Source organism: Astatotilapia calliptera, chromosome 23 (genome assembly GCF_964374335.1).
Source record: "Astatotilapia calliptera chromosome 23, fAstCal68.1, whole genome shotgun sequence".
Lineage (NCBI taxonomy): Eukaryota > Metazoa > Chordata > Actinopteri > Cichliformes > Cichlidae > Astatotilapia > Astatotilapia calliptera.
The window spans coordinates 9,483,030-9,495,797 of record NC_137443.1 but is presented as its reverse complement, the minus strand read 5'-3'; positions in this window follow the sequence as shown (position 1 = coordinate 9,495,797).

Here is a 12,768-nt window from a genome sequence, read left to right as displayed (position 1 = left end):
GAGCAGGACTGATATGTTGCTGCCTACTGCTTTACTGAGCTCTCAAACTTCCTCCTAAATTTTTGTTCAGTGTTGTAAACATGTTGTTTTCCTGCCAGTCTGCAGCAGTCATATGTAAGTAAAATGTATTTATCTAGCACCTTTCTCAATAAGGATCACAAAGTAGCTTGTAATTTGCTATCCATTAACCAGTGTGAAGTGTTGTCAGCTGGAGGAGGCAAAGCTGACACTTTTGATATCAATACTGTGCAAATAGGCAATCCAGTAGAAATCTTTAGCATTGATTATGTATGTGACAGTTTTTTGAGGGCCTAATCGAAGATCCATTGACTTGAATTAGCTGGTTTTCCAGGTGATGTACCTGACTAGTGAACGGTAAATCACATTCTGTGAAAGGTGTTGGTCAGTTAATAAAGTTGTTCCTCTTTACCTTTAAGTGTTGCTGGAGTTCCTACGTTGTCAGTTTCTCATCCTCTCCATGCACCTTGGAAGAAGGTCGAGTTGTGCCAGAAATTTTTCTTGCAACATTTATTAGTTCAAAGTCTGACAATTGTCTCATAGTGTAAAAGATGTATGTAGTTGCTGTCTTGTGAAGTGCATTTGTGAAGCCTTAAACTGAGCATTTTCACTAGCTGCCACACTAAATCAAACAAGCGAGGGGTGGATCAGTGAAAACACATGCTCACAGGCTACTGACTTGTCAATCACTAGTCATTGTCCTTTGACTGTCTGAATGACCATAATTAAGAAATTGACTTCACTTATGTTCCTGAAGTTGATCCTAAATTGAGATTGACCCCATAGTTCAGGTTTATCTTCCAAGCTGGGAGTCCACTGGCAACCACAGGTATCACCTCCTGGTGGACGTTACATACAATGCAGACACTTCCACATTCTCTTTACTCTTCAGACCCAGTAGCTATGTCCATCTTTTATACTGTCTATGGTCGCTTAGCATTGAAGTACTAGAAGAAGCTGAACACAGCATAGCAAATTCACTGTTTAACACTGACAACAGCTGAAGTGCAGTTTATTTTCTATTGGATTTTAGGTGTACGGGTACATTCAACTATTTCGCAAGGAGCTGCTACAGTAGATGAATCTGCCTGTTTGATTTGGCACAGACTTTTTACACCAGATGCAGTCCTAACATTACCCAGGTATGTGTCCAGTACTGTCGTTAGACTAGTCTGTGACCCCTGATTGACTACCAGTCAGTTATATTTCAGAAAATAATCAAAAGATCCTAATTAGTGGTCATATTTTTTTTTGAAAGAGGAAAGCAGAATTGTCCAAGAAAAATTCTAACTGGTGCAGCTCTAGAAAAATGCATACTGTTCTGTTTTTAAGCTCAAAGTACAGAAAAGAATAAATGAATCTAAAAAAATGTCCCCGATTGGGGTCATTCAGAATAGAAAAGAGAGGCATTTTCTCCATTTCCAGTCATAAATCCCAAATCCTTTCCAACGTTCTACAAATCTACATGAGACAGCCTCTACAAGGTTCTCTTTTATTTTCCCTTTCTTTCAGCTCCACAGTTCTAGTGTGGTTCTTTCATGACATTTCAGTAATTAAAGCCAAATGGCATATCCCCCGATTAGCCCCGCAGCTGGTTGCATTTAATTTCATACAATCAAAGTGTCCCGTTGAGCTGCTCGCTGTCACAGCTACCAAAGCTATTTGTCACAATAGAGATAAAAGAAACCGTTATGACCGGAAAAGATATTGTGTTGTTTTAAGGCGCTAAGGCTTATTCAAGAAAAGAAAAGAAAGAAAGCTGTACAACATTTTGAAAACAGCGGTAGTTTCAGATATTGTTTTTCTACCCGCAGAAGCCACTTTTCACATGCATTTCTACGGAGAGTCACAAAGTGAGGTGTTTGTTAAAGTCAAACACAAGCCTGTTGGGAACCTTAGAAATGAAACCCTGTCAGACGTGCAAGAGCGTTTCCAAAGTTGACACTTGTGGAAAAAATACAACCCAAGTGTTACCTGATATTCTGCACCCCTGTGTCATAGGTTCCTCCAGATGGGCTTTTTTCCTCAAAACCCTGTGACCTTTAAAGAGCGGCAGTGGTGTGATCCCTTGAACACCCCCAAATGTCAGTGCACAAGCTTGTTTTTGTTTTTGGACCCGTTTCCTTATGTTTTGACTGGGTTGAATATGTGCCAACTATGAAGTGAGCTCATGCTTTTACATAAATGAACTCATCAGCAAAGCTTATTAGTGCAAGAAGAAATGCCCTACTTCTCAACCAGGGTCTCCTTTTTTCTGCTGCCTTCACATGTGCTGGTATAGAACTACACGTTCAGCTTTAACGGGGATTGCACGTAATCATAAGAACTTTCTTTTGTTGTTTTTTCTTAACCTCCTGCCTTGGTTACATCTGAGAAATACTAGAATACAGGGGTTATAGGATAGAAAAGCATATCACAGGAGGGAGGGTTGTCTCTCAGAATGAAATACATTTGTTTTAATAAAAACAGCAGTCACATAAAACTTTCCAGCCTCTTAAAACTGTCTCGTCTTTTCTTAACTGCAGGCAGTTATATTCCACCGGGTAAGATTAATTCATTTCTTGGATTGAAATTGTGCCAAAATGATCCTATTTGTGGAGGACAATCTTTCAGTTGCTCATTTTGACATTTTTTTGGGGGGGAAAAAGATGCACTGAAAATAATGTAGTTCTTACTGATTATTATTTCCACTAGTGAAGACACAGAGCGATTGCCAGTCCATTGTATCGGATCCAGTAAGGAAACTTTCCCTCTTCAACACCAGGCCTGCCTAGTATCCTGGAGACAAGAGGCCTAAACACTTCAGCTTGAATTTAGTGCAATCGTTAAACTATTCTGAAGTAATTATGAGCCATTAAATGAAGAGTGGGATTGCACTGTCGCCGGTGGAGCAAAAAGTCACTCCACATGAAGGTGATTTCAGGAGACGCATGGGCCTGCGCGCCCTGGCTGCAGGCCGACGGGGTCTCAAAGCGGGCAGACCTCACACACAGACGCACACGCTGGAGCTGTGAGGGCTAATGACATGAATGTTCACCAAGGCTGCTTAACATTCAGGCATGGCTACATGTACAGGCAAGTAAGTATGCGCACCGCGATATGATTGCACATCTCCCAGGATATTATCTTAGAAATTGTGAAGCATGATGATTTAGTTCAGTGTCACATTAAGGCAACTCGCTCATCCTTTGCAGCCTGAATGAGGGTACAAGGCAGCAGCTGGAATACACCACAGCAGGCTTTTAACGTTCACGCACCTACGACTGTAAAAATGTTTGAAATGTTTTCAAAAGGTTTGAACAGAAATAACAGAGATCAACTCATACAAATAAGAAGTTATAAATACTATTTTATCTTTCTCATGCTACTGGAGAAATATGACTTGGCAATGGATTAGTCGCAAGGTTCAAATTATAGGATTAAAATGCAGAGTAAAAATCATGATAATAACAAGAACGACTACAGAGAAGGCTGGGAAAAAGAAAGCCACCAGGGTAGATCCACTCACCACACCACCACACATCATTCCCGTGGTCCTGCCCTTTAACAAGCGCACATTTGCTGCACAAAGCAGTGCTGTTGAGCGGTAGAGTAAAGCATGCTGAAAATGGTACAGCCACTAACCCCACGACCAGTTTTGACCGGGGAGATGACGTCGGGAGTTTCAACCATGTTTGCTGGGTTTTTCAGTTTTCCCTGGTGATATTTTTACTGCTTGTTTTTTCTTTTGCTGTTTGTTTAGGTGAACACAACAAGATTCAAAGCTCTTCTGAGTTCATAGGATAAAAGGTGGATGTAGTCACTCTCATTGGCTCAGGTTTTAAAACAGGGCCTTTGGCAATTGGAAGGGTGATGGATTCATCCCTGGCTGATCTGTCCAAGTGTCAAAGTAGTTATGTTATTATAATTATTCACCTAACTGTGACTCTTAGGTGTAATTAAGAAGGAGGAAACTATCCATAGAGGCCAAAAAACATTTTTGGTACCCAGCTGAAAACTCCCTGTTTAATGCTGCTAAACTACACACTCTAACATAAGAGTCTACAGAAACCAATTTTTTTTCTTTCATTGTGTCGCCTTCATTTTCAGCTCTGGAGCATTTCTGCTTGGCTTGGTGTAATGAAAATACAGGAAAAGGTATCCGTGTTAGCCGTGGGAACAGGATATAGTTTCAGATCTACAGAACCTGAAAGAATTTGTTAATCTCTTGTTTTGGTTTTCCTGGTCTGCAGTGTTATTGTTTTGGTCCCCACTCAGCACTTGAGTGACATTTGTAGCTGCAGCAGATGCAGTGCTGTGAAAAAGGGCTCCTCAGGCTACATCACTGGCCCGGATAAATTTGAAAACGCCCTTTTCGTCTGAAAACGCTCCACGTCCACATTATCGTTTTCACAGAGTTGTTCATCCACATTGAAACGGCCGAAAACGCTTACAGTCCAGCGCATGCGCGAAACGCAAGAAGATTCGGCCTGCTTCATTTCTGTCTGTCGTTTATTTACTTTCCGGCTCTTTAAAACGTCGCGACAAAATGTTGAGGAAAAGCACCGAGTTTTTTAAATGGACTAACAATGAGGTGGTAACACAAAAGTACAAAGTTGCAAAAGCGAGTGAGAATTAAAGAGAGAAAAAAAAACTGCTGTATAATGCCCTCCGCTATCTTAGTTTAATTGGTCACATGACTGCATCACATGACTAAAATGCGTCATCGTTTTCGAAAAGGCTCCGGGTTCGCCGTCCACACTGTGACACGAAAACGGCGTTTTCAAATGTATCCGTTTTCAAAAGAGCTCAGTTTTCCTTGCAAAACGGAGAGAAAAGGATGTGTTTTCAAACAAAAACTTATTAGTGTATTCCTTAGTTTTTTGTCACACGTCATTTTTTTTTAAATAATAATGTATACTTTATTGATCCCCTTGGAGAAATTCCTCTCTGCATTTAATCCATTCATTCGGTGAAGCAGTGGGCAGCCATTGGGTGCCCGGGGAGCAGTGTGTAGGGATGGTAGCTTGCTCAGGGGTACCTCAGGGTAGCCGTTCAGTGGATTCAAACTCCCGACCTTCTGATGACGGGGCCACCACTCTACCTACTGAGCTATCAAACTAATTTTAATATTAGACAAAAATAACTAATGGACTAATGGTAACTAATGGTTGTACAGTTATTTTATTTTCAACTTTAATTTATATATTTTATCTTATTCTTTCCCAGTTAAATTTACCCTTCATTCTAATTTGTGTTGTACAGTTATTTCATTTTTAACCTTAATTTATATTTTATTCCTTCCTAGTTAAATTTACCCTTTTTAATTTTTCATATTTATTTCCTATCTTATTCATAGCCTTTCCTTTTTTGTTCTCTTTAGGTCACGAGCAGTTGTCCAAGCATTTCACTACATATCGTACTGTGTATGACTGTGTACGTTACAAATAAAATTTGAATTTGAATTTGAATTTGACTAAATACAAAACACAGTTTTTAAATGATTATTTAATTTATTAAGCAAAATAAAATATTCAATCCTTCCTGACCCTTGTTAAATCATGAACTTTCAAGGACATTTTTTGGAAAGTTGAGTCCAATTTCACTGTCACACCAGGCCTGATTACTGCCAGACCTGCTGAATGAAGAATTAAGATAAACCTGTATGACAAAGCTCAAGCACACTAGTTTTGCCTCCTCATGCTTAGAAGAGAAAAGTAACTATAGACAAATTGTAAATGATGGTGGACAATTAAAACTGTCCATCATCGCCATTGTCTTTGCTTCTCATCCATGCTTCTTTTTATCTTTCATGACTATTTTTTGCACTTTTTTCTTGAAGCATTTAACTTACATATATTGTCAGTCTGCATGATCAGCTCATGGAGGACTGAACTGTACTGCAGCCAACAGTCTCAGCTAATTGAATTCCCACTGCCGTTTTAAAGCAAGGGTCAGCTGGTTTATCAAGACGTGATCTAACAATGACGTCACGTTTTTAGAGTGAAAAAGCAGTCCGACCCACAAAAAAGGTTTGGACTGACTGCAAGTTAAAATTCATGCTGCCATTATGAAGCGGAGATATGAAAACTCATAACCTGACCCCATCTCATGCTTCATGAAGAACAGCAGGCCTTCGAATTAAAGCGTCAGAGTCGCTCAGCCTCAGTGTCAACTTATCTGACTTCCTGATCGCCTTCAGTGTTAGACACAAAGAAGGATAAACACTTCACTCATTCTGCCTCGCACCTCAGAAATACACCCTTCTTCCCCCTGTGGAGACGGGGGTCGGGTGCAGAAGCTGCAAGTGTGATCATCGTGTCCCCATGCTGACACGGCATTGATCACAGAGACGCTGATCCAGGCTCTTGGACAGATGTGATTCATTTAGCATTGTCTGTTGACACATCCAGTCTTCATTGCATGCAAAGGCAGCATTTCACAGTAACATTAAGAGCAGAGCCAGCAACACCAGAGAACCTGCACTCAGCAGTGCTGTCTTACAATGCGCTCTACTCAGCATGCATTAAAAAAAAAAACCTCAGCAGTGTTTCTGCTTTAGAAATGGTCATTTTGATACTTTAGCAATATGAAGGTCAAAAGTCAGAAGAGAGAAGTAACATTTTCTTTCTTTCTTTTTTTACGTGCAGAATGATTGTAGGGATGCAAATGACAGTATTGGAAAGCTATTGGATAGATCACCATAAAATTTTGTGTAGACTGAAATCAGAAGATCCCATTAACTTCTAGCAGCACTGCTCGGACTTCTTCAGTCAGTTTTGTATCCAATAAAATTAATTGTGTCTCTCAGTTGCTATATTTGACGGAATGAGAGTCCATCACCCACTCATTCACTAAGTAACAAAATAACAAAATATTGGAAAAATAAATTATATTTCAGGATGAAATTGTGAAATCGTATCTGTAACTGTTTGTATTCTAATCCACAAACCAATGCTGGGTTTAGACTACACAATATTTTTGCCTCATCTGTGTGTCATAAATTCTTTCTCAGTTCTGTGATAGATTACAATTTTTTTGTTCATAAATCACACGTTGCTGTCTTTCACAACGTTGTGATGTTATGATAAAGACGGTGACCAAGTAGTATAATCGTGAATGTAACTAAAGTGATTTTAGCCAGTCAGCCTCACACACACCTCACAATTTAGACATGAATTTATAAATAAAATTTCCATCGCGTAATCTGCATTGATTGTAAACTCTGCATGATCCCTCGCGCCTCATTGCTCTGTTCTGTTCTCCAGAGAAAGGAGTTGACTCACATATGTGTGGATGCTTTGGCTGAACAAGAGCTGACCTGCAGCGCTCTGATGTGGTCCAGGGAAGTGACCCACCCTCCCACATGCACGCCTCCCCTGCTGGTTGCTCATGAATATGGCTCTAATTGAATTCACCGCAGACAAACGAGTGTTAATTGGGAGGATAACGATGACCGTGGCCAACTATTCAGTGGACTGGTCTTTAGAAAGCGGTAGACCTCCTACCCACCACAGTCCTGTTCTTCCCAGCAGGAGCGGGGAGGGGTTGTGGGGATGGGGGCTGCGGAGAGGTCGGGAGGGGATAGCTTCACAGTCTCTTGTGCTCCTTTACTTTGGGAGGAAGCAATAAAGCAATAAAAAGCCTGGGTAGTTGAGTCTTCTGTGCTCTTACTCCCCCTCTGAACGCCAGTGTGAAAGAGAAGGGTGGGGGTGTCCTATGACAGATCATAACTGCTAACAACTAGCCTGTGTGTGTGTGTGTGTGTGTGTGTGTGTGTGTGTGTGTGTGTGTGTGTGTGTGTGTGTGTGTGTGTGAAGTACTGTTTGACTCATTCAAATTCAAATTCAAATTCAAATTTTATTTGTCACGTACACAGTCATACACAGTACGATATGTAGTGAAATGCTTGGACAACTGCTCGTGACCTAAAGAAAACAAAAAAGGAAAGGCTATGAATAAGATAGGAAATAAATATGAAAAATTAAAAAGGGTAAATTTAACTAGGAAGGAATAAAATATAAATTAAGGTTAAAAATGAAATAACTGTACAACACAAATTAGAATGAAGGGTAAATTTAACTGGGAAGAATAAGATAAAATATATAAATTAAAGTTGAAAATAAAATAACTGTACAACAAAATACACAATACACAATATAGAACTATATAAGAATGTATGAAGAAATCTAAATATAAATAAATATATACACAATAACAGCAGCTGTACAATTAACTGGAAATGAAGAATATAGTGACCAGTGTTGAGCAAAAACAATGTCCAGAAAGTCCAGTGTGTGTGTAAGAACCATATGTGTGGGTCAGTACTGTGTGGTGGTGTGATTGAGAGACCGTATCGCCTGCGGGAAGAAGCTCCTCCTCAGTCTCTCTGTGTTGGTCTTCAGGGAGCGGAATCGCTTTCCTGACCTCAACAGAGAGAACAGTCTGTTGTTGGGATGGCTGAGGTCCTTCACGATCTTCCTGGCCTTGGTCCGGCACCGCCTGCTGTAGATTGAGTGCAGGTCAGGGAGCTCGGAGCGGATGGTGCGCTCAGCTGACCGCACAACCCTCTGTAGAGCTCGTCTGTCCTGCATGGTGCTGTTCCCGAACCAGGTTAAGATGTTTCCCGCCAGGATGCTCTCTATGGTGCACGAGTAAAAGTTCCTGAGCACCTTGGAGGGCAGTTGGAAGTCTCTCAAGCGTCTGAGGTGGTAGAGACGCTGTCGGGCCTTTTTCACCACGGTGTTGATGTGACAGGACCATGACAGGTCCTGCGTGATGTGAACTCCGAGGTATTTGAAGCTGTCCACTCTCTCCACTGGGCACTCGTTGATGACGGGGGTCTGGTAGTTCCTCTCCTGCTTAGTGCTGAAGTCCACTATCAGCTCCTTTGTCTTACTGACGTTTAGAAGGAGGTTGTTCCTCTGGCACCAGTTCTCCAGATTCCTAATCTCCTTCAGGTAGGCCGTCTCATTGTTATCAGAGATCAGGCCCACCACGACGGTGTCGTCAGCAAACTTGATGATGGTGGTGGAGCTGGTAGTGGCCACACAGTCATATGTGTACAGAACACACCCCTGGGGGGCTCCAGTGCTGAGAGTGGTGGAGGCTGAGACATGTCCGCCCATCCTTACTGCCTGTGGTCTGCCAGTTAGGAAGTTGGAGATCCACTGACACATAGATGAGCTGAGTCCCAGATGCTCCAGCTTGGTGGTGAGTGTGGAGGGAATTATGGTATTAAATGCAGAGCTGTAGTCTATGAAGAGCATTTTAATATAATTCCCCCTTCTAGTGTCCAAGTGAGTGAGTGATGTGTGGAGGAGATGAGAGATGGCATCGTCTGTGGAACGATTTGGACGGTAAGCGAACTGTAGTGGGTCCAGTGTGTCTGGTAGTGAAGAAATGATGAAGTCTCTGACCAGGCGTTCAAAGCACTTCATCACTACTGGGGTGAGGGCTACAGGGCGATAGTCATTGAGAGAAGCAGGGTGGGGTTTCTTCGGGACAGGAACAATGATGGACTCTTTGAAGCATGTGGGGATCACCGACTGAGATAAAGAGATGTTGAATATCTCAGTGAACACAGGAGCTAGCTGGTATGCGCAGTCTCTTAGGATACGACCTGGGATGCCGTCTGGTCCTGCTGCTTTCCTGGTGTTCACTCTCTTGAAGGCTCTCCTTACTTCATGCTCGGAGATGACGAGCACGTTTCCGGTGCTGGCAGTATCTTCCTGTCTGCAGCCGTTAGCGCCGCTAACACTAGCATTGTTGGAGACCTTAGCTGCAGCCTCGAAGCGAGCATAGAAAGTGTTCAGCTCGTCTGCCAAAGTCACGGCCGCGTTCGTCATACCGGTTGTTGGTGCTTTATAGTCCGTTATTGTCCTTAGTCCCCGCCACAGGCTCCTAGAGTCACTCTGTTGGAGTTGTGACTCTAGTTTCCTCCCGTAGCGCTGCTTCGCCTCTTTCACCGCCCTCCGCACGTTATATGACGCGGCTTTGTACGGGTCCATGTCCCCCGTCATGAGTCCCGTGTTGTAGGCAGCGGTGCGGGATCTCAGAGCGTCGCGGATGGTTTTATCCACCCACGGCTTCTGGTTGGGAAACGTTGTGATAGTCTTTGTCTCCACGGTATCATCCGCTAGTTTCCCGATGAATCCCACAACCGCTTCCGTAAACACGTTGACGTCATCGTCGGAGCTGTTTCTGAACATGCCCCAGTCTGCGTCATCGAGTGCGTCCTGTAACGCGGCCACCGATTGATCCGTCCAGCGCGCGACCTTCCTCTGAACCGGAACTTCCTGTTTCAGCCTTTGTTTGTATTTTGGCATGAGGAAGATGGCGGCGTGATCAGATTTGCCAAACGGGGGGCGGGATTGTGCCTTGTAGCCGTCCTTGACCGTAGTGTAGCAGTGGTCCAGTGTCCTTTCACCCCTGGTGGGGCAGGTGATGTGTTGATAAAAGTTCGGCACTGCGCGTTTGAGGTTGGCGCTATTAAAGTCCCCCGTCACAATAAGCGCAGCGTCCCGGTGTTGTGTCTGGTGCTGTGTGAGTGCCTCATGCAGCTCGCATAAGGCGGTGACCGTGTCCGCTTGTGGTGGAATATAAACGGCACTTACAATGACCGATGTAAATTCCCGAGGTAGATAAAAAGGACGACACGTGATGGACAGTAGTTCCAGATTTGGTGTGCAGGAGCGTGTGAGAGGAACAACGTTTGCACTGTTGCACCAGTTGTTGTTCACCATTAAACACACGCCGCCTCCCCTTGACTTCCCCGAGTCCCGTGTCCTGTCCATGCGGTGAACCGAGAAGAACTCGGCCGGCTGGATGGCGTGGTCCGGCACCGCTGGGTTCAGCCATGTCTCGGTGAAGCAGAGGAGATTGCAGTCACGAATGTCTCTCTGGAACTTTATCCTGGCCCTGAGGTCGTCAAGCTTGTTCTCCAGTGACTGGACGTTGGCGAGCAGGATGCTAGGCAGAGGTGTGCGGTGTGCACGAGCTCTCAGCCTGTTCCTGACGCCGGCTCGCTTCCCTCTAGGCCGCCGCCGCTTCCCTTTGTTCTCCCTCGAGATCTCACTCGGCCAGCTCGGATCCGGAGTTAAAAACTTCGAATTGTGAGTACATTGTATACCAATAGAAACAAGAGTGTCACTGTCATACCTAATGTACCCAATGGTGATGATTTTGCCGATTTAGAAACGCTGAAAACTAACTTAAAAAACAAAGACAAAGAAAAAGTGGTCGGAGCAGTCGTGACGGCAGCCGACCTCACCGGCGCCATCATTTCAACTTGTGCAGAAGTTTTTCACACCCAGAGAGCAATAATTCAATATTTTTATGATGCAAATGCAAAGTGGCTGTGGCATAAACATATCCATTATTTAACAGGCGTATGTGTCATCACCATGAACGTACACCCACGTACAAAAACAGCCTGACTATGATTATAAAGTATATGAATTGGCCTGCAGGACCTCTCCCAGATGCTTTGGATATTACTTTTTGTTTCCTTTATTACAGTCCTACAGAAATGTGTCAATATTTAAAAAGTATGAAGGCAAATGTCTTTACTCTCACTTTGCCTTTCATATTTCTTATTGTTTTGTTATAAATTTTTCATGAGGTAATATGATCGGAAATACGTCAACAATGGAAATTATGAGGAGGTAACTGCTGCCCGCTCCATTTATTTATTTACTTCAACGTTGATTATATTCACGAATAAAACCACATGATGGTACAATAACCGGTGCTCAAGGCCAGACACTGAAAACGTACTCAGTGGCTTGAATTTCATTTGATACTTTCTGAAGTTATACATCAATGAAGATTCTGCTTATCATATCAGATGCTAACGCTTACAATGAACAAAGATGAACCGTGAGAAGTATCGCTGTGCACTCATAGCATGCTAAGGCTTTTGTAAGCAAACACATTATATCTAGCACTGCTAGCAGTGTAGCTCTGGCCATGATAAAGCTGGACAGTTGATAGTCCACCACTCCGGTCCTGACTGAAACATCTCAACAACTATTTAATGCACTACCATCATATTTTATTCATGGTGCATTTATGGTGCCTACTGTAGTTGATCGATTTTTGTGACCTTGGTGATCTAATGACTCCCCCCCCCCCCCCCCCCCCCAAGCACCACTTCTAGGTCATATGAACTCTTGGTTTTCAGATAGTGAACTGCACATTTTGCCAATGTGCAGTTTTCAGATTTTCTTCTGGCTCCACCACAAAGTTGACATTTGAATGATATCTGTTGGTTTACAATCAGATTAGTCAGTGACTTTTGTGGCTGTGATGTCATGATGTTATCTCCCTTTTCATTATTTTATTACTTTTTATTACTAAATATATGATGAACTGATGTTTCTATCAGCCTCGGTTCTACTTTGTCTGATGTTAGCATTTGGCCTACAGAGATTTAAGCAGATATTGAATGTTTTTAAAATATATTAATAAATTATAACTTAAAATGTAAAAATCTTTCCTTATTTCTCTTTTAAGATTGTTTTCTTGTGCATGTCAAGCCATTTTCATTGTGGCTGGTGTTTTTAGATCGGATCCTGTAAGTCAGCGTATTAATATTTGTACTTGGCCATCTTTCACTGGAAAGTTTTTATGTTAAGGATCATCACTGGTGGGTCTCTGGATATGGGCCAGAAGATTTCAGTTGAAGGGTACACAGTTGAGCCTGAAGATGGCATGTCAGCAGAAAACCACAGCTAGCAGCATGTTTGTCATTTTTTGACAAGCATGCTG